This window comes from Bos indicus, chromosome 10, assembly GCF_029378745.1.
Source record: "Bos indicus isolate NIAB-ARS_2022 breed Sahiwal x Tharparkar chromosome 10, NIAB-ARS_B.indTharparkar_mat_pri_1.0, whole genome shotgun sequence".
Classification (NCBI taxonomy): domain Eukaryota; kingdom Metazoa; phylum Chordata; class Mammalia; order Artiodactyla; family Bovidae; genus Bos; species Bos indicus.
In genome coordinates this window covers 52,730,363-52,755,389 of record NC_091769.1, presented here as the reverse complement: position 1 = coordinate 52,755,389, position 25,027 = coordinate 52,730,363, and the positions used below count along the sequence as shown (strand labels likewise).

The window sequence follows — 25,027 nt, the reverse complement described above, 5'->3', positions numbered from 1 at the left end:
TTCTTTGAATAAATACCTAGAAGTGGAATTGTTGGATTTTATGGTAGTTCAATTTTTAATTTAGGGGGAATCTTCATACTGTTTTCCATAGTGGTGGCACCGACTTACATCCCCATATCCTTACCTATACTTGTTATCTCTTATCCTTTTCACACCTATTCGGAACAGATGTGAGGTGATAACTCATTGTGGTTTTGATTTGCATTTCCCTGATGGTTGGTGATGTTGAATACCTTTTCACCTCCCTGTCAACCATCTGTACATCTTCTATGGAAAAATGTCTATTCAGATTCTCTGCCCATTTAAAAATCAGATTGTTTGTATTTTTGCTACAGAGTTGTATGAATTCTTTATATATTTTATGTTGATTCCTTATCAGATATGATTTGCAAGTGTTTTCTTGCATTCACTATTACTTTTAAAGTTTTTTTTATTACTTTATTGAATTTTAAAGTGTCTATTTCATTCCATATGTCAACATACATTACTTATTAAGCACAGGTGGTATGCTATTCCATATCTGTTTTCTTAGGTAATCTTCACAACATGGTGGAGTGGGTATCCTCCTATTTCACAGATGAGAAAACGGTTTTTGCTCAAACTCCCACAGCTGGTTAGCGTCATTCTGCAGTTTCCCATGGAACGGGCCTCAACAACGCACCAGAAATCTGACTGTTAATCCCAGTTCTACTGCTGTCAGCTGTGTGGCCTCTCTAACAGGGACGGGCATTTATTCTTGGCGACCTCTCCATCAGTATTTCTAGACTTAATAGGTGCTCAGCAAATACTTGTAGATTTGGTTGTGGTAGGAGAAAAGTTATACATTAAAGTTTCCGACTAGGTCGGGGAGGAAAAGGCTGCCTGGAAGGGTAGGGAGAAAAGGGGCCGTGGGCAAGGGACAGAAGGGGAATCGGGGGTGCGAAACAGGCAAGGCTCCCAGGAATTTGGAACGGCCGAAGCTCAAGGCGAAAAGTACGGGGGAAGGCGGAGGGGAGGTGGGGGGACATTCCGATCCGGGGAAGGGTGAGGAGAAAGCGTTGTTGGAGAGGAGTGTGAGGCCCGACGGGGTGGGGTGGGGAAGAGGTGCTGGCGGAGGGGCGGGCGCGTTCCAGGCAGAGCCGAGGAGGGGCGGTGTCGGGGTGCGGGGAGACGTGTCCCGAGGGCCCGGGCGGCTCAAGGGGAAGCGGGAGGGCCGGGAGAGCGCGCCTGGCTGCTGCAGAGTCCGCAACGGACCAGCCGGGAATGGGGCAAGGGGGCGCCGGCCCCTCCTCCCCGGGGGCGGGCAGGCGTGTGGGGCGGGGCCCGGGCTCGCCCGGCCTCTAGGCGGCGCCGCGGACTCTGCACTCGAGCTGGGCTGTGCTGTAGGCGGCGGGAGCGGGACCCGGTAGGCAGCGGTAAGTGAGCCGAGAGCGGGTGCGGGGATCAGGGGCCAAGGGGTCGCCGTGGGCGGCGGGACCCGGAGCGGCTCAGGTAGGCCGTCAGAGCCCCCCCGCCGCGCACTTTGTGCAGCGTCTCCCTTGGGGCTGGAAGGTGCGCTCCAGGCTCCCGCGCGCGCGCCTGGCTGGGAGGCGTGCAGCACAGACGGTCCGGTTCCTGGGGGCCCCGCGTTGGGGCCCCGGGCGAGGGAGAGGCTCCGGAACCGCCATGCAGCGAAGGGCGCCTGGCAGCCTTAGCACCCCCTGCCTCGACCCTCGGTCTTGAGTGACAGCTGCGAGTGAGCTAGGATTCCTCCCGGACCCAAACGAGCACCTCTGTCCCTGTCCGACCCTGTTTTTCCTTTATTTCGGGGCGTGCTGGTCCCAACCATCTCTCGAAAAGAAAGGGCGGGTGGGCGTCTCCCTCTCCCTGACGTTCCCGGTCCAGGCAGGTCGTCCTGAAAGCCCCCGCTTCGCGTACAGCACATACCCTAGCTTTCCAAGGGACTTTTCCAAGTTGCATCACTGTTTGGCCTCTTCACAGGTGCTTGGCTGTCATGCTGGAGTTAGTTACACAGGATTTTTAAAAGTTTGTATATTTACTCGGTGTATACCCCTTCACCCCAAGGCTGCCGTACCTTTCCAACGCTGCTCGCAACGCACTGTTCAAAACACGTTGGGAGTTCTTTGGGGTATTTGTTCTCAAAGTTGGCTGCACATCTGGAGAGTTTTGGAAAACTGCTGTGGCTCTCTCCCACCTCTAGAGATCCTGAGCTGGGGCGCAGCCTGAACAATGGCGTTTAAAACGCCAGGTGATTCTAATGTGCTTTGGGGGCGTGCTTTTTGCACTACTACTGCTGCTGCTACTGCTGCTGCTAAGTCGCTTCAGTCGTGTCCGGCTTTGTGCGACCGCATAGACTGCAGCCCACTAGGCTCCCCCGTCCCTGGGATTCTCTGGGCAAGAATTCTGGAGTGGGTTGCCATTTCCTTCTCCAGTGCATGAAAGTGAGAAGTCAAAGTAAAGTCGCTCAATCGTGTCCGACTCTTAGCGACCTCATGGACTGCAGCCTACCAGGCTCCTCCGTTCATGGGATTTTCCAGGCAAGAGTACTGGAGTGGGGTGCCATTGCCTTCTCCTTGCACTACTAGAGGAGGTCTTCTCAGCTGCTCTTGATTCCGTCTTCTGTAAACCACCCTCTACCTGAGGAGCCTGTGGGTTGGTGCTTTCCAACTTTAAACTGCAGATGGTGCCTTTTTCTGGAGTTCCCTTTGCTTCTGCCCCTCTGTTAACAGAAAATACTGCTAGTCCACTTTCTGCCAAGGAGATGGGAGTATAGGGATTAAAGTCATGAAGTCCTTGCAAGAGTCAGTAGGGTTGTCTTATTCAGGGAAACTAAGTGATAGTTTGACTTGTCCTGTTTGGAAAGGATTTCAGATTAAAAGGAAGAAACATAATTTAAGAATCTGTCAGCTTTTGGAGATCCTCTGGCACAGATAATGATTCTACATAAATGTGGGGAAATCTTTTAAGAACACAAGATCCGTATTTTGTAGTTGACATGGTGTTAATATGTGTGTTAGGCTTCACTGCGTAGATTGGGTTTATTCCTAGTATGTGATTAAGCCCAGCAGATATAAGTAATAACTGCATATTTCTTGTTGATAGAATAATAACTGAGTTAGGGAATTAATGCCTACAGTAGCATGATACATCTGAGGTGAGGTGAGACCTTCACCACTTGTCGAATGATTGTAAAAATGATAGGGAAATAGGACTAAGGAAATATTGAATATATGTATACATTGACTGCATTTGATCATCTGTTTTCTTAAAGTGTGTTTGTTATTGTGACAGTCTCCTGGGATCTTGGTTAATTTACTGTGGTACCTAAGTATGATGTTTGCATGAGATTCCCATCTGTCTGCTACCTGGCCACAAACCAGTGGATTTTATTTTTTTCTTAGGTACTGTCCCTCTATATTACATTTGTATTTGTAGTGGTGTGACGTCCTTTTAAGATAATGCCCTCCAGAGTTGGGGGAAAGTTTGTGTTCATTTCTGGTTTCCTAATGTGAGTCAAAAGAGCATTCATTTTGAAAAATACAAACTGTAGCATTGTTTTTTCTCTTTTTCCCACCTTCTTCCACCACCATGCTCCTATCTCTGCTTCTATCACTGTTCAGTTGCTTCAAGTGGGGACGCTGTGGCAGCCGGCTTAATTGTCTTGTCTTGAGAATAGAGGTTATGTGGAGTGCATAGTCTCACAGGGTGGCCCCTGACCCGAAACCTCAACCTTTGGGGGAAAAAGACCATATGGAAAGTGTTTTCTTACTGTTGAATTTTTTTTTTTTTTTGGACCAGGCCAACAAAATGAAGCCATCTTATTGACTGGTTTAATTTACTAATCTTGTCTCCATTTGGGGGGTGGGGATGTTCATTTGAGGATACTGTTGCAGTCTTAGTGTCTGCAAAATTGCACCCGAACAGCCATAAACTGACTATAATGGTACATTCTGGAAAAAAAGAAAAAGTATATGTAAATATGGACCTAAACAGATTTATGTAAACATTTCTCCCTTTGGAGTAGCAGCTCTGATATTCTAGAGATTAGAAGAAAGTAAGTGAAGAAAGAGGTAGTGAGGGTCTTCTTTATTTAGAGAAAGGATATGTGTCATTTCAGAAGAGTGATCTTTGATTTGTGTTAGGAATAGACTGCCCTATTAGCTTCTTTTTTCTTTTCCCTTCAAGTAGGGACAGTTAATTTGCTTGTGCCATGGGGTAGGAGGTCGTTAAAGAATTTAATGGCCTCCTTAACTTCCTCAATGGCCCCCCCACCCACCGCAAGCCATATATCTAAGAGATGCCATTGACACTTTTTAAAAAACTCAACTGATTTTGTGCTTTTTCTTTCTTTTCCTCCTCTGATCCTGGCACTAAAGGGCGGTGAACTGGCTGAGAGGTTGGCATCAGAGAAGAAAAACAAAGTTCAAGGGGAATTTAAAATTGGGTAATTTCCCCTGAATGTCCAAGTACTTACTTTATTCTGTCACATGACATTGCTGTTATCAAGAAACAAATTATGCCATGAAAATCCTGAAAGTGGAAAAAAAATAAAAAGGGGATTTGATGGGACCAGCACCAGGATTTCTGGTTTTCACATAGGGGGAGTTTATTGGAGTTTTCAGTCAATCATCCCAGTCCAACTCCCCTTTCCCTTTCTTCTTAGTCACTGTCTTCTGTTCCTAAACCAATATCCCTTGGGAAGAGAGAACTTCATCTTAAATTTCATATCAAATTTTTGCTTTTGTTTCATTGCTTTATTCACTCTTTTAACAAATTTAGTTCTTATACAGTCCCCACTCTTGGCATAGCTCTGTAGTGCTTGCTGGGTGTAGGTAAACAGGGTACAGTCCATGACTTACGGAGCTTGAAATCTGGTGGAGATGGAAACCAGGGTTGATAGTGAGCCGGGCACTCTTACCCTCACGATGAGTGTGAAGGCAGCTGGGTACCACCTGGCTGACACCACCTGGATAGATAGATACCTTCTCAATTCATTAGCACAGCAGGCACAAGAAAAGTTTTTCTTAGGTTTCAGTTGTGTTAAGTCCCTACGTCAAGTTTAACCAATTTCAGATACTTTTCTGATGGACGAGAGGTAAGGGTTTATACACAGGTCATGCCAAGGGGAAGTGAGAAAAGAGGAGGCATGATTCTGGCGGATGAGATTTGCTTAAGGAGTACTTAGTTAAGCAGTGTGGGGACATGATCTGGGTGGTGAAGCTGGTGGAGAATGTTACTGGATCCATTTTTGGCGTGTTGGTAACGGGCAGCCTAAGCTTAGTGAGTAGAGGCCTTCTGTGCACAGAGCTGGGAGGAGTGTACAGCAGCCATTGTAAGGCGTTACAGAAAAACTGGAAGGAACTTTTTGGCCAGCCTAGTACTTTGCAAGCAGGTGGTTTGCTTCTTGTCTATGGCTCTGGGCAGCGTGTGGACGTTGGTTCTTTATCATGCTCTTGTTCCTTTAGCTCCGGTTTCCTGAGACGGACAGGAAATGACTTCACAGTGATCCCTTTGGGAAAGTGATTTCCAAACTGCTGACCCACAGGGCTAATAACCTCAGGGTTGAAGAGGAGTCACATTTGTTGACTGTCTGCCTTTCACATGTCAGGTAGCCAGCTGGGCCCCTGGGTTCTGTCTCTAAAACCCGTATGTTCCTGAGAGGGAGGTGGCAGCAACCTCATTTTACAGATGAGGAAACTGAGGCCCAAAAAGATCCCGGGGAGCTAAGATGCTCAGAAGACATGGTAGGGCTGAGGTTCAGGAGCACCCAGTCTGCCTGAATTCAACGCTGAGCCTTTCCACTGCTCCTTGTGCCTCTAAAGCAGAACTGACTGAGAAATTATGTTTCCTGTGCTTTGTTTTTCTAACACCACAGTCCCCTTAGATCTGGATTGATTTACTGTTTTCCTCTACGAGACGATGTGTAATATTAGACTGAAGATCACTGTGGTCTCGTCATCTCAAGGGAAATTTTATGAAACCCTATTTTTTCTGGCTTTTTAAATGGAGAGGATAGATTAGGCTGTTTAGAAATGCTCTGAATGGATCCCAAATCCTGGGTTAGAGGGACATCGTCTCCACATTTCTTCAAGTTCTGCAAACCTTTGAATTTCTGGAGATAATTGGTTGTTACTTAAGAGATTAAAAACGAAATTCAGTGTTGAACATCCTGGTGCAAAATGAAGCTGTGGACATTCAATTCCTGTTTATGTGGTACTCGCAACAAAAACAAAACTTTGCTGCATTGTAATTACCTCAAGCTTTTAAAATTATAGGTGAGAAAGTTTTAGAGGTGCATGGAGCTGTAATCAGGAAAGGTGACTTGAAAACAGGGTTACTGTGTGAGTGTCCATTACTACAGTGGGCTTTAGCTTTATATTTCACCCTAAGAAGGACTGGTTCGGTGGAGAGGGTCGTCTTGGAGTTAGTGTTTGGGATTAGAGCACAGAGCATTGGTTGTGAAGGTGGAATATTCCAGCCAGCCTGCCCATAGCCTCTTGTTTATAGGGCAGATTCTGTCCCTTGCTGCCCAATCACAGGACTTTCTGCTTGCCTTTGGAGTACATAATGCTCAGGCTGTTACTTTGTAGTTTTCTTGAATCTATAAAGCTCCTTTATTATTAATATTTTTTCACTCTTGCTTATCTCTTTTTCCCAGAGGACTGAGGCAAAATGATTCAGATTTTCTAGTTTTGGCTTCAGTCATTCTTTTGAGTTTTACCTCTGATCCCCCCTGGCTTTCTTGCCCCGAATTTTGCTGCCTGTCAAACAGGCACTCTGTTTTCCCTTGCAGATTGGAGTCCATTCAGGGAGGAGGACCCCTGAGACTAATACTCCTTCCACAGATCCAGCGATGTTTGTATTGTTGGTCTCGTTTTTTTCCAGGTGAGGGACCTGGTGAGGTGGCGTTTGCAGATTCCAGTTCAAGAGTTTGAGCCGCTATATAACGGGTGCCCTGTTTTGATTTTATTTCAGAGGGAAAAGAAATGGTCCGGTTTTCAAAGTTATAAAGAGGTTCTAGGATATCCTATGAACTAATCCATATCCTTGAGCTTTGTTTTAGCTGTATTACAGATAGCTTTTTGTAAAAAAAAAAATTGCTTCTCCACTATTTTTGCCTATGAGATTTTTATCCTCCTTATTAAAACAGTGACTTACTCAGAATTCCACAGCAGCAACTGAAAAGTTGATTAGCCTCTCTCCTTGCCCTAGTCAAATATCAAAAACCTGGAAAGTTTACTGAGAGTGGTGATTACAGTAAAAGCTTTCGGAGTCGGAGAGGAACTGATAGAGAAAGAATGGAAGGAAGGAGATAAGAGAGAGTAGTTTGCAAAGATTGGAGAAGGAAATGGCAACCCACTCCAGTTTTCTTGCCCGGAGAATCCCAGGGACGGGGGAGCCTGGTGGGCTGCCGTCTATGGGGTTGCACAGAGTTGGACACAACTGAAGTGACTTAGCAGCAGCAGCAGTTTGCAAAGGGCTGGCTGGAGTTTACCAAATTTAAGATTTTTTTCTGACTTGTGAACTTCAGGACTGGGACTTGAGCACCTTTGTTCCATTTGTAGTCAGACCAGCTCAGCCCTAACTTGTCTGCATTGCCCTAAGCCACCCGTAAGCATTTTTTTTTTTGGTGGGGGGGGTGGTGGTGGAAGGAAGTGTAAGGTTAGAGGGAGAGAGGAAGTAGGGAACAGGGGAGGATTGGAGCCACTAGTTACCTAGTTCTTTAGGTCTGGTCTGCTCAGGGTACTACCACCTCTTGCTAAGGATCTGGATAACTGCAGTGAGCCCAGTGTCCTGGATGTGAGGCATCTGCTGCTGCTAAGTCGCTTCAGTCGTGTCTGACTCTGTGCAGCCTACCAGGCTCCCCCGTCCCTGGGATTGTCCAGGCAAGAACACTGGAGTGGGTTGCCATTTCCTCCTCCTTCCTCCAGGGGATCTTCCCCGCACAGGGATCAAATCTGAGTTTCTTCCTTCTGCATTGCAGGTGGGTTCTTTACCATTGTGCCACCTGGGAAGCCTGGACTTCTCAGGAGGACTGCCCAAATCAGTGATTTGCATAATAATAGCAAATGCTTCTAGAGCCTCTACCTCCAGCCCTGTCTGAGAGTGTTCAACCTAACAACTCTGTGGGATGGATGCTATCATAAACCCACTTTACAGGTGAGGGAAGAGAGGCCATGAGAAACTGGGTCACTTGTCAGATTTGTGCACCTGCCAAGTGGTTGGATCAAGGGTTCAAACTCTCCTGGCCCTGAGCTGTGCTTCTCTGGTTACTGCATGGCCTCTTCATTCATCCTCTCAATTCACCGCTCATTTCATTTCTTCACAGACTGTTGACTGCTTGCAAATACCTTTATCTCAGCAAGTGGAACATGGTCAGTGCCCTTTGCCAACATGTTGGAGGAAGCACCCTCCTGCCCCCCAAAAAACCCTGTAAACAAGCCTGCAAAGAGGAGGGATCTCTTGACTGACCTTGCATCCCTGTGTCTAGCAGGAAATAGATGCTCGATAAAGTTTTGTAGGAGGAAGAATGGATGTCACTCAGCCCATTGAAACGTGGTATCTTGTGTTTCATGTCTCTCTACCAGTATCAGTGGTTTCTAAGCAGAAATACAGATGAGCGCTAAGAAGAGTGAGAATGTGGGGAGGGGGGGTTGTTCACCAAAATAATTGGGGAATTCTTGATAAAAGCATATTTTTAAAGTATTTCAGGCTCTCATGATCAGAGATATGCTGTTTGTGTTCATGCTTAAAGCATTTATTATTCAAAGGGCATGCATACCCCCGTGTGGATTACTTTGTGAGTCAAGGAGGCCCTTCAGCCTTCCAGGCATTGCTGAGACTGTTCTTACAAGCAGAGTGTATTTTCTTTAGAGCTGAGAATCAAACCCTGGGAGTGTTCAAGTCCATGTCCATCTTCCTGGGGCAAAGCATAGTTTTAGTATTTTTAATACACAAGCTGATAGAAGATAGATTTGCCTCTGGTCTTCTCATTCTGTCTCCCTACTGTAGGGTAAGAGTGTAGGGGGTGTCTCATCTGCTTGACTTGGAAGTCACATTGTCCCTCACAAGGAGTGTGGTGTTCTGGGCAGGTTCCTTATCCATTTCAGGGCTATTACCTCATCTGTAAGATGGGCATATAACTCTTACCTTGTAGAGCTGTGAGGGTCACATCTCTCTGACATAGTGCTGCTGCTGCTACTGCTAAGTCACTTCAGTCGTGTTCGACTCTGTGCGACCCCATAGACGGCAGCCCACCAGGCTTCCCCGTCCCTGGGATTCTCCAGGCAAAAACACTGGAGTGGGTTGCCATTTCCTTCTCCAATGCATGAAAGTGAAAAGTGAAAGTGAAATCACTCAGTCGTGTCCGACTCTAGCGACCCCATGGACTGCAGCCTACCAGGCTCCTCCATCCATGGGATTTTCTAGGCAAAAGTACTGGAGTGGGGTGCCATTGCCTTCTCCACTGACATAGTGCAGTGGCTCTCAAATGCATTTGGCAATATCTAGAGACATCCTGGTTGTCATGACCTGGGGGTAGTGGTGGCTACTGGCATCTAGGAGGTAGAGGCCAGGGATGCTACTAAATTCCTTACAATGCACGGGATGGCCCCCCAGTAAATACTTGTGTGTTAGTTGTCAGTGGTGCCTGACTCTTTGCAACCCCATGGACTGTAGCCCATCAGGCTCCTCTGTCCATGGAATTCTCCAAGCAAGAATACCGGAGTGGGTTACTATTTCCTTCTCCAGTGGATCTTCCCAACCCAGGTCTTGAACCCTGGTCTCCTGCATTGCAGGTGGATTCTTTACCATCTAAGCCACCAGGGAAGCCCCATAAAGACTTAACCAGCCCCAAAAGTCAGTGGTGGGAAGCTGAGAGCCGTGGCAGGGTGGCATCTCTAAACCCCGGTGGTAGCTTTTAACGTCTCTTATCAGAGAGAGCTGTTGACCAGAGGCAGAGTCCTGCTTTCTTAAGAGGAGTGGAGGGAATGAAATTCAACCTTTTGTGGGTGCTTCTGGGTTACCCCACAGGTGCCCCCAAAATGTAGGAAGAGCTGCTTTTCTCTCCATTAAACTGCTCCTTAACTTCATTTGTAATTGCGTGCATCTATTTACATATAAATATACATATAGATTTACATATACATAACTTATATGCTTAAAAAAAAAAAATCCCTGGAAGTCTCAGAGTAGTTAAACCTGACTCCTCAGGAAGACAACAGCGTGGGGCACGGAGTAGAAGCTGGGCGCCTTCACCCACTGTGTGGCCCGAGGTCAACTACAGACCCTCGGCGGCTTGATTTTCTCCCCAGGAAAGGACAGGCAGTTGCATCGCCCTCCTGTTTTACCACGTTGTTCCAAGGACTAAGAGAATAAATCAGAATACATGAAGATAACTCTGTCCAAGTGAAGTAGTTCTACAGACATGTGATTTTGAATGCGGTTTTTCCAGAGAACTTGGTGCATAAGTGGTCACTTAGGAAATGCCACTGAAAAGGGATTAAGGCTCAACAGCCAAGGGATGTCTGTGTTGTGGGCGATGTGGGAAACCAGGCCCAGAAAGCATTCTGGTGGCAGAGTGTATGATTCTGACTCTGAGTTTGGGTGTAAACTCCCTGCTGTGCTCCCTCTGGGTTCATCCTTTGGCTTTTCCCCTGTTTGCCTGCTGACCCTGGGGCAAGCTCCTGCACCTCCTTATGCCTTGGTTTCCTCACCTGTAGCGTCAGGCTAATGATAACACCACCTACCTGAAGACAGGTGTGGGGGAAGTGATGTAGACTTCAGAAGTGCTTAGTGTACTTGGGAATTTCAGCTCAAAAAATGAGTTATTAGTAAAATAATATTATTTATTACTTTGCTTGTATATTTGCACTCAGGTGAGGAAGTGATTGCTCCTGGGTTAGGAGCTGAAAGAGGATTTTTCTGTAATTCCAGTTATTTTCTATTTTGTTACGGTAAAACTCATACAGTGTATAATTGACCATTTTAGTCAGTTTAAAATGTTCAGGTCAGCGACGCTAAGTACATTCACGGCATTGTGCAACCACCACCACTAATTCCAGGGCTTTTTCGTCACCTGAGAGGGAAACCCTGTACCCGTTAAGCTGTCATTTCACGTTCCTATCTCCCCGAAGGCCCAGGCACTGCCAGTCTAGCTGACTATCTTAAATACAATCATACAACATGTGGCCTTTTTGCCCTGGCTTCTTTCGCTCAGCATCATGTTTTCCGGGTCCATCTATGCACTGTAGTGAGCCTCAACTCTTCATTCCTTTTATTTGGTGTCTTTGTAGAGTAACCCAAGCCTCAGTTTCATCAGACCTATTCTACCACATCATGTCCTTATTTCAAGTTCTAGAATATCTTTCTTCATTAATCTGGGTCCTTTTTGGCCAGTCTTAATTTTCCTACTTTTTCTGTCCAGTGATTCTAATGACCCTTGAAATGAATTTTGGAATTAACACTGCCATGCTGGGTTCTCCATGCTGCCGGGGACTAGGTCTTATTATTTTTTATTTCTGCTGAAGAATTAGCAGCCAGGGCACAGATCTGCCCCGAGTGGTGCTTCATTTCCCCAGGACAGCATGGCAGATTTAAAAAAACAAGTGTCTGGAAAACACCCACCAGGCCTTTTTCTTCCTCCCAGTAAAAAGCTTTCCACATGAGAAGTGGCCCTCAATTAAGTCGTTTAATAAAAACCTCCCTCTGTTTTAAAGCTTTCTGGGGAAGTGTTTACATTTAATGCCACTGCAGGCTTCTAAATGAGGAGCTGTGGAGTGAGGGATCCTTAACCTGTGACTTTAATAATATCCTTCGCTTTAGATTTCCAGGTGGCGGCCCTGGGCCAGATTTGTAGCATGTCATTGACCCAGACAATCTGGATTCTCTCCTCCCCCACCCGTTCAGCCACCCAAGATGGAAGGTTTCAGAGAAGCCCGAAGCCCCATAGAGATGTAAAACTAGCTCTTGGAGAGAGACTAGAGTGAAAGGAGGTGGCGTGTCAACGCCTGCCCCCCACCAACCCCCCACCTCTCCTGCACTTCTGAGCTTAGTAGTGGGAGAGCAGCTCAGGGCTCTGAGATGCCGGCCCTTCAGGCAAGGCCTCCAGCCAGGCTTCAGAGCATTCTTGGGTTGTGGCCGTGGCCCTTCACTACTAGGAGGCTCTTCATTTTGCTTTGTTTCTGGAGTGGTGAGCAGGCCCTGCCTAGAGGAAGCAGGATGTTGGCAGCTTTAGGGGGGCTTACGAGCTCCTTTTGTGGGAAACACTAGAATTTATCCCAGAGGAGTATCCAGGGTAAAGCTGTGTCCTGAAATAAAGGACATCTCTAGGATGGCCTTCCCTCTCTGCTTCTTTCCTGGGGATCCTCATCAAGCTGGCTGAGGACAGGCTGGTAGGGAAGCCCAGAGTCCCTGGCACATGTTGGGATTTGCAGAGGCTGCAGGGCCTGGACTCTGGCCCTGGACTGCCCAGGTCCATTCCTGCCTCTGGGGTTCTACGTTGTATGAGTGAATCTGTATAGAGTGCTTGGAACAGGTCTGCATAGAGAGGGATACGCGTGTATGGTCTTATTACTCTGATGCTTCCCTTTTGTGACTCCCGCTTAGAATCGGGGAATGCTCCTTATTTTCAGAGCTAATTCACCTCCATGCCCAGCAGGCTTGTGCAATCCATGGGAGAGGGTGAGATCACAGAACCCTTCAAAAAAGCATGATGTGCGGATGGGGAAATCATGCTTGATGAACCTATTACGTTCTTTGAGGGAGAAAGTAAATGTGGGAAGAAGGGCAAACCAGTGGATGTAATTTATTTAGATTTCCCAAAGACTTTTGAAGACTTCATGCCAAAGGTTATTAAATGTGAGTCTCCCACACCTCTGTGTGTGGCAGTAATGTGAGGAGGAGTGCGGTCAAAACCCATTTTCTCTGTCCTCCTTGATAAAAGGAGAGGCAAGATGGTGAAATCGCCACATTTGCAAGTGGGGTGGAATTCTTCTGTCTATTATCTTTTAAAGTCTTTATTGAATTTGTTGCAGTATTGCTTCTCTTGTTTTTTATGTTTTTGGCTGCGAGGCATGTGGGATCTTATCTCCCTGACCAGAGATCAGCCCTGCACCCCTGGAATGGAAGGTGAAGTCTTAACCACTGGATTGCCAGGAAAATCCCTAGAATTCTTTTAAAAGTAAAATTGAAAGAAGACATTGGGGTTAAACTATAGGAATTAAACCTATAGTTAAACTATAGGAATATATATATATTTTTTATTAAAAACATTTTTTTAGATACTACATGGAGCTGTCAACCATAATTTTAAATAATTCTTTTGTGGTCAGTGGTGCACCTGGGCAGCCAGGGGTTGGGGCTAGGAATTGTGTGCGTTGATTCCTAGCACAGGTACCATTCATCTGCCTGAAATATCATAGGTGCTCAGTAAACATATGTTGAATGAATAAATGAAGATTAATAGAACAAAGGAGTTCATTAAAAATAATTCAAGTGCTTGACAAACAAGTTTCTAGTTTCTGTCTTTAAGAATACATTTGTAGAAGGAAGTAGATTTCACCATTAATAAGTATGAGAATCAGATCTTTAAATACATAGATACTGAATTTCATCCCTTCTGTGATTTAACCCAGGGCAGTGAGTGAATGAATGAATGAAATGAACAGAAGCTTTGTCAGCATGGACTGCTCTCCTCCAGTAGAATTTAGGAAGCTTGGGGATTTGCTAGACTGAAAAGGTACTTGTAGGAATGATTACTTTCATATTTTTCATTATGTTCAGCTTCCTGTGGGGCTACTGTGGTGCCTTACGTGTAGGAGTTCTCTGTACCTGTATGAATGGTGAATGAATTAAAATTTTCTTAAGCACAAATATTTTATTATTGCTTGATTACTTGGTGCCAGGCAAACTTATCATTATATTTGCTCTTAAGATGTTTGTATTAGGTTACTATATGATGTTGCCGCATAACAAACAATCCCTGATCTCAGTGCCTTACAACCACAGGGATTTATTTTTCTACTTAGTTGATCATTTGGCTTTGAGTCTATTCCACATGTGCTTATTCTGGGACCTAGGGCATGCTCACCTTACGGCAAATGGCAGTAGCCTAAGAGGGCAGGTAGAAATGCATGAAGCCTCTTGAGGCTTTGGCTCATAACCATTAGTCAACAGAAATCACATGGCCAAGCCCAACATCAGTGCAGAGGGGAAGTATACTCAGGCCATTCTCATGGGAAGTACTGCAAAGTCATGGTGCAGAAGGGGGACACATGACGCCATTATATAGGGGAGTGAAGTGCAGAAAACAGAGATTGAATCCATCACAATGCTCAAGAGTGAGTGAGAGGGATGAGAAAAGCATGGGCCAAACTAACCTTCCGGAAGTTTGCTCAGAATCATACATGTTTTGCCCAGGTGCCAGTCTGAGCCTTAGTAATCATTGTAAGTGACCCTGGCACACACTGACTCTTGGCTGAACGTCATCTCACATTCACTGACTGTGATGCTGCTCCTGGGAGTTCAACTTATCTCCAGGAGGAGTGGATGTGGTTGGTTGGGTTTCCTTCTGGTTATTAGTCCTGACCTCACAGGCTGCCCACAGTGATGGCAGGAGTGACAGGAGAACAGAAAGGGCTGGAGATGGGCGATCTGCCTGCCCTTGGGCTGGCCCCCCCTCAGCATAGATCTGTGGGGATCAGCCTCACTCCTGCCTCTAATAGTCTGTGACAGTCGTCACCTTCACATGCCCTGTCCCCATCTTATCCTAATAAGGACCCTGGGCCTTAGTTTCAGGAGCCAGCCTTTTACATTCAAAGAATGTGGAATGGGAGGTTGGGTGACATCTCTTCAGCCAGCCAGCTCATAAGTAGCAGATCTGAACTAGGTCATCCAGGTTCCAGTCTCGGGCTGTCCTTCCACACCCTGGTGACTGTCCCAGCCTAGCAGAGTCATGTCTGACTCTAAGGCACTGGGGAACGTACGGCCCAGGGTGACAGCGTCTACTCTTCTGAAGGACCAGGTGAGCCTGTGTCTCAGTGCTGTGTTGCAGATGAAGCAGAATGAAATACTGGCCGTCTTCGGGTCACCTTTTTGCAGTGTGTCCTTATTTGGGGAGAGAGCTGCCAGACTCTCCAAGGAAGAAAGCACTCTGGCCATTAAGAGAAAATACCCTGAGAACACATGGGGACTAAACCCTGATGAAGCCAAGGCTGTGAGGGGATAGATGCTTTCGTATGTGCCCTGGATGGAATTGTAAGTCCAGTGGGCTTCTTTTTAGAGAACAGGTGGGCAGTGGGAATATTTTCACTTGCAAGTAAACAAAACTCAGTTAAAAGTGGTTTAAATAGTAAGTATCTTTATTATCTCCTGTAAACAGAAGTCCAGAGTTAGCACAGTTTTGGGGTTCATTAATGAAAGGCTCAGCTAAGTTTCCTCTTTGCCAGCCTCAGTGTTTGACGTTTGACCTCCAGCTTGGCTCCTCGTGTTCCCAACCACCATATCCTCGTACACAGGTGATATGTGGTATCCAGAGGCAGGAAAAGAGGAAACCAGAGAAAACCTTTGCTGGGAGCCCCACCCCCAGAACTTCTTCTGTGCCCCATTGGCAAAACTGGGCCAGATGCCCACATCTCATCTGATGACTGGCATGGAGAGAGGGGGCTCCCATTGCTTGCTTAGACCAGTCTTAGGGCCCAGCTTTCTCAAAGCATGTGGGACAAAGCATTTGTCCCCTGGGACAAAAGGGGGCAGAAATGGAGCTTTGCTGGCCAGAAAGAAAGCGGCAGTTGCTGTGAGTAGGTAGCCCCTGGTGTTGGCCACAGCGTTTATTTTCTTTCTCTCTCTTTCCCTTCCTTCCTCCTTCCAGCCCTCTCTCCTTCCTTGCTTCCGTCTCTCTTTCCCTCCCTCCTTCCCTTTCCTTTTCTCTCTTTTTTTTCTAACATTATCTTTCAAAACTAAAAATTGTCTATACACATTCCTGTAGATAAACTACAGTTAGTAGTTTATCTTACAAATATACCTGCGGAAGTGTGCCGGCAAACATGCAAAGATATTCAATGCAACGTTGTGATAGAGTAACAGTAGAAGTAGCCTAAATGCCTTTCAAAGGGACTGGTTAAATGCCATGTAAGCACATTATGGAATTGGGCAAATCTATGAGTACTGATACAGAAAAATTCATAAAACAGACTTTTTTTTTCTTAAAAAAAAAAAGGTGCACATTAGTTTAAAATCCCATTAAAAAAAAATCTCAATTCTTGGTTTGCAAATGTAAATCTCTGGAAAAAATCCTAAGTAACGTGCTTATTTCTGGGCTGTAGGATTGGTGGCATTGTTGGAAAGGAAATTTTCTTTTTCATTTCATGCCCTCCTTGACTGTTTGTATTTTATAAAAAAGCAGTATGAGTTAACCTTCATAATAATAAAACGATAGTTGTTCTCTAAGTATTCACGGGGGCTTAAGGAGAGTAAAACAAGGGCCCTAAATATGGTTGTGAGGGGATGGAAGTGCCATTCGTCTCTGTTCGGTGTTTAGGGAGGCTGTGGAAAGTAAAGAGTCTGGGAGTGAAATAAGGTCGTTTTTTAATCTCCCTTGGCACCTGGCATAGTGTCTTATACATAGTAGAGTCAAATACATATTTGAGGGACGACTGTTTCGATCAAGACCCAAAGCAACTTAATGAAATGCCAAAACCTAACCAGGCATCTCACATCAGCAAGAAAGTAGACCCTGCTGGAATTTTTATTTTGCAAATAAAATATGGCTGCCATTACCTGCTTTTCTCTTGAGCTCCCAGAATCTAATTCATTGCTAGGAATCAACCTGAGTGTGCAACTTTCTCCTCCTCATCTGCTGATGTGCCAAGTTCTGGATAATAAAGCTGAACAAGGTTTTCAGCTAAAGGTAGAGCAAAGATAGGCATCACTGTCCCTGTCCTGTGTCAGCTGTGTTTGCAGGTGGTGTTTGGTGGAGAGCTATCTGGGTGTCCTCAAGTCTATGAAGTACAGAACGAACAGTTATTTCTTAAACAAAATAAAGTTTTCTGATACTCTGGACTAGTGAATTAGAAAACTGCTATCTTAGTGGGAGGGAGGCTCAAGAAGGAAGGGATATATATATGTATACTTAAGGCTGATTCATGTTGTTGTACACCAGAAACTAATGCAACATGTAAAGCAATTATCCTCCAATTAAAAATATATTAAAAAACAGAAAATTGCTGTCTTATTTACGTCACTCTGATAATAGAGAAAAACCACAGATAGTGAGATAGGGATTTCGGATCTGACTGGCTAGTGTTGGTAGAAAGGTGTAAATGTGCTTACTGGTGAAGTGAAAGAATTAAGTAATCTTTTCAAGCAGTTCTCTTCCACTTAGAAAAGCAGAATACTGTGGGTATTGAAAAGCTTTTTATTGGGAGAGGTGGGGGGAGGGTAAGGCCGGTGCTACCCTTATGTTTTGCTGGATACTCTTCATAATTCCCTCGCTTGAGGGTTCTCTGTCTCTGTGATTGATTCTTGCCAATCAAAGAATGAATGTTGTAACTGACATTTCCACTGAGTAGCTTTTAACTTTTATACCCTTGGGTTTTAGCATTTAGTCCTGTCATGGCCACCGGATGCCCACTTGGTTCAGACAGTGATGATATCATTGAGCTGTGTTAAGATCATTTCCTTTGGAACAAAATGAAAAACTTTCTGTGCTCACAATTGGAGGAAAGTGTAAGGTTTTAGTAGGTCTCCTCTGCTACAGGTTGAAAAGAGCCCATGTTTGAATATCATCCACTCAGCTGTTCAAGTGTGCTACGGGAAGGTTCCAGTTTTTGAAATGTGAAAGGCAAACATACCTTTTCAGTGTGTGTTCTTTTAATGGGCCGTTGGAAATATTTGGAAGAAGAGTAACATTTTACACCTTTGTTGGGATTATCTTGGGATCAGAAGAACTTGGGATCATTGGCACATTCTGCTCTAGAGGGACTGAAATTATTTGTGAGAAGAGGGAGGGGTTTGGAAGGGTTGGGTGTTTGCATGCGCATGTGTGCACCTGCAAACCACATGTTTTCATATTTACTTGACATGATCTTAGTGCACAGCTTCCTCTGGATATTAGACAGTCTATCCTATATCTGCACAGTCTGTGATTAAGTTTCACAATTTTAGATGAATTCTGTCTCTTCATCTGAAGATTAAGAAGTGATGGTGCTTGAGCAACAAAGTGGAAACACTAAAAAAAAAAAAAAAAAAAAAGAAGTGATGGTAGGAACACTTTTATAGCACTTGGTAGTGCCTGGCACTTTTATGCACTTAATATCTATTAACTCATTTACTCCTTTTAATAACCTGATTATCATCCCATTTTCCAGTTGAGGAAAATGAGGCACAGAGAGAGTAACTTGCCCGAGGTGGTAGAGCTAGAAAGTGGTGGGGTTCAGTAAAGATCCATGTGCGCTCACTTGCCTTAGTTGAAAGCAAAATAGAAGTTAATGGAAGCAAAAATTCATGATATGTTGCTGCTGCTGCTGCTAAGTCGCTTCAGTCGTGTTCGACTCTGTGCGACCTCTTAGACAGCAGCCCACCAGGCTCCCCCGTCCCTGGGATTCTCCAGGCAAGAGTACTGGAGTGGGTTGCCATTTCCTTCTCCAATGCATGAAAGTGAAAAGTCAAAGTGAAGTCGCTCAGTCGTGTCTGACTCTTAGCAACTCCATGGTCGCTACCAGGCTCCTCCGCCCATGGGATTTTCCAGGCAAGAGTACTGGAGTGGGGTGCCATTTCCTTTTCTGCATGATATGTTGAGTCATTCCTAGTCTTGGTTGATCTTCTAAATTGGAGACTATTCTCCATTTATAGTGTTTCATTTCACTAAAACTGTCTTGTATAATCTGAGTCTCTTGCTTCATGACCAACATTTTAAATTACTTTTATACAGCAGGCCTATACTTTAAAAATTATTTTAGTTGTAAATCTGAAATATATTAAAGGGCAGTAAATTTAGCCAGTCAACATAGAAAATCATTTAACAGAGAGTGACTTGTCTCCTCTCTTTCCTTAGGAAAGAAAGATGAGCTCTTTCAGTTCCCAGATGACTCCTCAATTTAAAATGAGTTATTCCACTGGAATAAAAGTCTTTCTCCTCCTGCAGAAAGCAGCTACTACTTTCAGAAGCTAAAGCCATTTTTCTCTCCAATAGTCTGTGATTAATCCTGATGTGTACCTCCTGCCAGTTCCTTTCCTTTGAGACCTCAGCAGCCACATAACTAGTGATTCCTCCTCCTCCTCCTCCTCCTTAGGAGCAATGCTTGTGGTTGATGTCCTGCACAAACCATTTCTGAAAGCCTAGCTCACAGCCTGCCCTCCTGGCCTTGAGCAGTAGATAAGAACAGGAACTGGGAGAGGTACAGCAATGCCCGCTAGTGCATAGTAAGACCTAGGGGATGTTTGTCCAGCTTCTGTTGTTATGTATTGTGCTTTTGCCTTGTGCTGGTGACTGTGTTAAACACTAAATGCATCGCCTTGTTTAATTCTCATCCCGTTTACAGTTTAGAAACTGAAACTTGGAGAAGTTAAGAAATTTGCTCAAGGCCACACAGCTAGTGAGCTTCCTTGGTGGTCAGTGGTAAGGAATCTGCCTGCCAATGCAGAAGACCCGAGTTTGATCCCTGGGTTGGAAAGATCCCCTGGAGAAGGAAATGGTAACCTACTCCCGTATTCTTGCTTGGGAAATCCCGTGGACAGCCGATGGGGTTGCAGAAGAGTTGGACATGACTGAACAACTGAACAACACCCAGCTAGTAAGCAGTTAGAGCTATGGTGTAAATCCAATTTATTCTTCTTTTTTTTAAGTAGGAAGCACAGATATAAAAAATGTTTACTATCTTCCAGAAGTTTTCTCTTGCTTCCTCCCAGTCACTGTTTTCCCATAAAGATAACAGTATCCAGTTTCTATCACCATAGGTAAATTTGACTGTTCTTGAACTTCATAAAAATGGGATCATAGTCATATAGTATGTACTCTTTTAGTGCCTGGCTTTTCTTTCACCACTATATCTGGAATTCATCAATGGATGTGCATATAGCAATAATCTGTTCTTTCTCATTGTTAAATACATTGCTAACTTTTCATTGTGTATTTCATTGTCTTCCTATTCCTTGATAATTGATATATCTGCTGTTGATGGACTTTTGAGTTGTTTGTAGTTCTTGGCTGTTACTGATAGTGTCACTTTCTTGTATGTGTAAGTAGGTTCTTCAGGTGTATATCTAAGAGTGGAGTTGCTGGGTCTTCATGTGTATGGAGCTGTCGTTGATCCCCAGGTGGTTGTACCAGCTGACACGCCCACCTGGCAGTGAGTGAGTTTCAGTGGCTCCAGTGTCGACACTTGGTGGTGTGTGTCATCTTCATTTTGATCATTCTGGGGAGTGTGTAGTGGGACTGTGTTGTATCAAACAGTTTTGACTCAGCAGATGCTTATTGTAAAACTTTTGGAAAATACAGAAATGTATAAGATAAAAATTAAAAACTGTTTTCAGTTCTCCCGTTAAGATACACAATCACTAATTTGAGGTGTATTTCCTTTTTATTTTCCACTACATATATGTATGTGTGCTAAACACACAATTGGAGTTGTTTTGGTGCAAGCAAGGTTCTGTTAAAGGGGGTGTTTTGGGTGCCTCTGTAATGAAATAGGAAAGCAGTGAATGGACGGCCCAGGAATAGTCTTAGTGGTATTGTAAGCATGTGTCGTGTTGCCATTTTTCTGTTATATTTGGAGTAAGGAGGAAAGGGGAAGGAAGCCAGCATTTATTGCGCACCTGCCATGCCCAGGCCCTGTGGTGCTGGGAGGTGCTGCACACTCCAGAGTGGACTTGAGTCTCATGAGAGACGTGTAACCCACCTGGCAGCCATACAATGTACATGCATCATGTTTGAAATTGTCTTATTTCACACCTAGTAACCAAGCCTGTGAAATACTGGACTTGTGTTGTAGTGTAAATGGAAGTTAATTAAACTGGCAAATTGTTTGCACAGTTTTGAAAGCTCACAAACATCTATTGTTTCAGCTCACTTGAACACTAGCACACAGAAAACAACACTCTGAATGGAGAATATTTATTTGGTGCATAGGGTCCTTATTTATAACAGTTGTCCTTTTTCCTTCAAATGCATTAAATCTAGCAGTTTGTTGCTGTTCAACGTGGAATCTAATCAGAATCCTAACTATAGTTCTGTATTTGAATAATCTGCATTATTGGCTGAAATGTTGGTATGTTAGTTTTTTGAAAAGTAGAACCTCTTTCTTTGAACTGTGCTTAATCTCCTAATGACCCAGGGTTGATTTTTGTTGCCAATAAAAATCGTTTGGGTGACAAATAGGACAAAAAAAAAAAAAAAAAAAAGAGGTACACAGTCAGTCAGCAGAGATCTCTTGTCTTTCTTGTAAAAGCAGAGGGTATGGAATCTTTCTGTTGTGGATTGCTGGCCTAAGGTAAAGTTCTCAAGTTCAATTTGGATGTTTGTGGGAATTACTTTAAATATTAATGGATATTTAATCCAATGGTTTTAAAAAATAAAAACCAGAATTCATAAATTTTGTTCATTAAATACAACCTAAACATATTGAGTTGGCCAGAATGTTTGTTTGGGTCTTCTGTAAGATATGGAAAAAAAGGAATGGACTTTTGGGCCAGGCCAATAGATTACTTGTAGAACATTTTGGGCAATTAGATATTTTACATTAGTTCATTTTCCTGAATTTCAAAGTTTATTTTTTCAAGTGGTAAGACTAAATGTTTAGCTTTTTGCTTAAAGTTTCAATAGGGACACATTTCCCCGAACTACTAAAACCTAGACATGAAATACAGCTTACCATTTCATTCTTATTAATCTTAGTTGTCACGTGGCGATATGTTCAGAGGCTCTTAGTGCATGACTTATTCCCACGCTGGATAGTTGTGGACATTCTGGGCTTCTCATTCTGGTGACTGGTCTTTGTGATTCTTCTGCCGTCTTCTGTAACTGATGTGCTTGTTTGCTTCTGTAGCAGCTCACCCTTTTGTGTTATTGGTTCTACTTGACTTTGGGCAGGGATTTTAACTTTCAACTGTGTGTGGTTGTGTGTAAAAAGAGGAGGAAGGAGGAAGTTCATGTTGAATTGTGTTCTGTGTCGGGTGCTGGATTGCCTGTTGCCTTAAACGGAAACCATTGGCTTCCCAACACCACCGTTTTGCATGTTCAAAGGACGTTTCAGCTTCCATTTATTTTTATTTTTTTCTTATTATTATAATTACTTGTTTGTAATCAAAACTGAAGCACTACAGAAATGTATGACTTAAATGGAAAGCACCCTATTTTATCACCTCTAATTATAACTGCTCTTAAGGATTTGGTAAATTTTTTTTTTGGTGTTAATGTAACTTTATACATACAAGTTATTTTTTAGAAGTGAGGCTATTCTCGTAATATATCTCTCTATACATTGTTCTGATACATTTTAAAACAATGTATCTTTATACTTTCCACGGCTGTGTATATAAATCATTAAAAAAAATAGTTTTCTCATATTCCATGATATGGATAATTTAGCCAAGCTCCTAATTTTTTTTAAGCATAGTTTTTTTTTTTTTTTTAATTGAACTGTGGTTGACTTACAATATGGTATGAGTTTCAGATGTACAGCAAAGTGATTCTTTGATATGTATGCATTCTGTTTTAGATTCTTTGCCATTGTAGGTTATTGGTAGCCAAGCTCCTATGAATGGACATTTACGTTATTAGAAATACTTGGTACATATGAAGTTATATACTTAGAAGTGTGTTTGTGTAACTGTTCTGTTCAGGGTTAATTGCTAGGAGTGGAATTGCTGGATGAGGTGGTGTGTACACCTGCAGCTTGGTATCGTCTGCCACAAGAGTACAGTGTCTACTTTTGTTTCCCCACCCTGACAAGGCCGTTCCTGCGTATCTCCTTGTGTTTTCAAAGCCCAGCCAAGAGTGTCAGGTTTTTTTTTTGAGTTTTAGCTTCTAGACAAAAGAGATAACTTTATTTCTTGGATGTAACAGGCAAGAAAGAGGAGAAATGGATGTCTTTCTGTCAGGAAGGGAGGCACACAAGACCAGGAGAGAGAGGAGGAAGAATGGATGGAAGAAAGAGAGGGCAGCGGAGGAGATGCTGGTCTCTACCCCATCAGATCCCCTCTGGGTCCTCTGGTCTCTGCCTTGCCATGCCTAGCCTAGCCTAGCCTGAGCGTCTTCCTTTAACCTTTGTCCCCCTTCCAGACTTTTGGTTATCCACTTATCCTGAGACAGATAACCTCTGGAGATCTGGAGCCCTCCCTACTTCCTTGAGGACATTAATCCTGGGTCTTTTATTTATAGCAACAGAAACTAACCCTGATAGATCTAAGCAGAGACCATTTATTCAGCACCATGAGGATGCAATAAGACTCACATGACTAGGGTGGTGGGGACAGGCTGTGGAAATGGGCTGGGACCCAGGGAAGCCCAGATAAGTAGGACCATAGCCTGCTCCCGCCAGCAGCCACAGTCAGGACAGAGGCCCACCCCCACGATGGTTGGGTCGGAGCAGAGATGAGAGTTTGGCTGTTTCATTCCTACCAATTGATGGTGGAACCTGCCTCATTTGGATTCGCCTACATGTGGTCGGGAAATCCCTAACACAGGAAGCGACTGCATTCGCATGCTGACTGAAGTGTGGCTCATTGCCAGCCTCTGTTCTTTATCCCTGGCTCGTGCCTTTTGCCTCCTTCCCAGGGTCTCTGAGGTGTCAGAGAAGGGGGCTGTAGATGTGGATGTGTAGAGCAGATCCATGCACATGTTGTGCATACGTACTCATTTTAGAGCCCTCCTCGAGTTCCCCAGGGTAGGTGGTATTGTAGCACCAGGAAGCGTGCGTCTCTGAGAGTGCTGGGTCTGCCCGCAAGGGTGGGGATTCAGCCGACCGTTGTACCATGTTTGCTGGTGGGTAGGTAACTATAATTTAGATGGATGGATCTAACCTGGAATCTAAGACCTCTGGGGAATGGTTGGATGGTCATTAGGGACCCTGGACGAGTCACATGATTGTTGTAAATTGTCTCCTCATGTTTGAAATGAAGGTTTGGATGAAATCACTGTTTTTGAATCAGACTACCCATCGGAAGAATTACCTCGATTGCTTGTGTGTGTATGTACAGAATTTTAGGCCTCAACTCTAAACCATCTATCACAATTTCAAAAAGTGGGGAATCTTAGGGATTTGTTTTTAAAAAGCTCTCTAGTGAGTCTGATGGAGCCACTGTTCTAGAATGCCTAAGAAACTTCCCTTTGAGTTGTATGTAATGTTTCATGAAGTATGTTCAATTCAAAGGTGGATAGTTCTGGGAAGTTGATTTTATTACTTGTTCATAACACCTCCAACTTAATAAAGTTTTTAGTTTCCCTGAAGTATAATATCACTTGAGCCTTCAACCCTCAATACCTTTTTTTTTTTCCTACTACCAACTGTTAAACTTAGTAGACCTCCAGATTGGCTTATCTTCAAATTCTCTTTCTATGTGTTATGTGGCAAAGGCTGCTAATTTTACATCCAGTATCCTATCCTGCTTTCTCAGTAATCAAAAGCCTGACTCTTTGAGTACAGTAATGTGCCAAGCTAAAAGACGTTATTTCCCAGCCTCTTTTTCACCTGGCTATGGGCCAGCGACTTAAGCTTTAGTGAGTGAAAGGTGAAGTGATGTGTGGCTTATAAGACGGTTCCAGGGACTGACTTGTATAGACAGTGTGCCCCTTTGGCTTTTTCTCTGTCCTCCAACCTACTGCTTGGAACGTGGACACAGTGGCTGAAATCCAGCAGCCGTCTGGGATCATGAGGTTACTGTAATGTTGGAAGCCCTGCTCTTGGTTAGTGGAGCACAACGAAAGGAGGAGCCTGGATCCTTGATGACCTTAGAGCCATGGTACCAGCCCTGAACTGCTGCTCTCCATACTTATTTCTTACTGTTCAAGCCAAAGTCGTTACCTGATTCCTCTGCTGCGTGGCGGCTTCACAGT

At 44.2% G+C, this 25,027-nt stretch overlaps 1 protein-coding gene across 2 annotated transcripts in view; it reads left to right on the top strand.

The window, feature by feature from the left end:
- Positions 1-1,303: 1,303 nt before the first annotated feature.
- The window catches only part of CGNL1 (cingulin like 1), a 170,208-nt gene continuing 146,484 nt past the window's right edge, over positions 1,304-25,027 (top strand). The window contains exon 1 of one of the 2 annotated variants that reach the window (XM_070797498.1): positions 1,304-1,394. The gene's annotated coding sequence lies outside the window, so the exon portion shown is untranslated. The remainder of the gene's footprint in view (positions 1,395-25,027) is intronic. The other variant, XM_019968767.2, reaches the window with a different exon arrangement.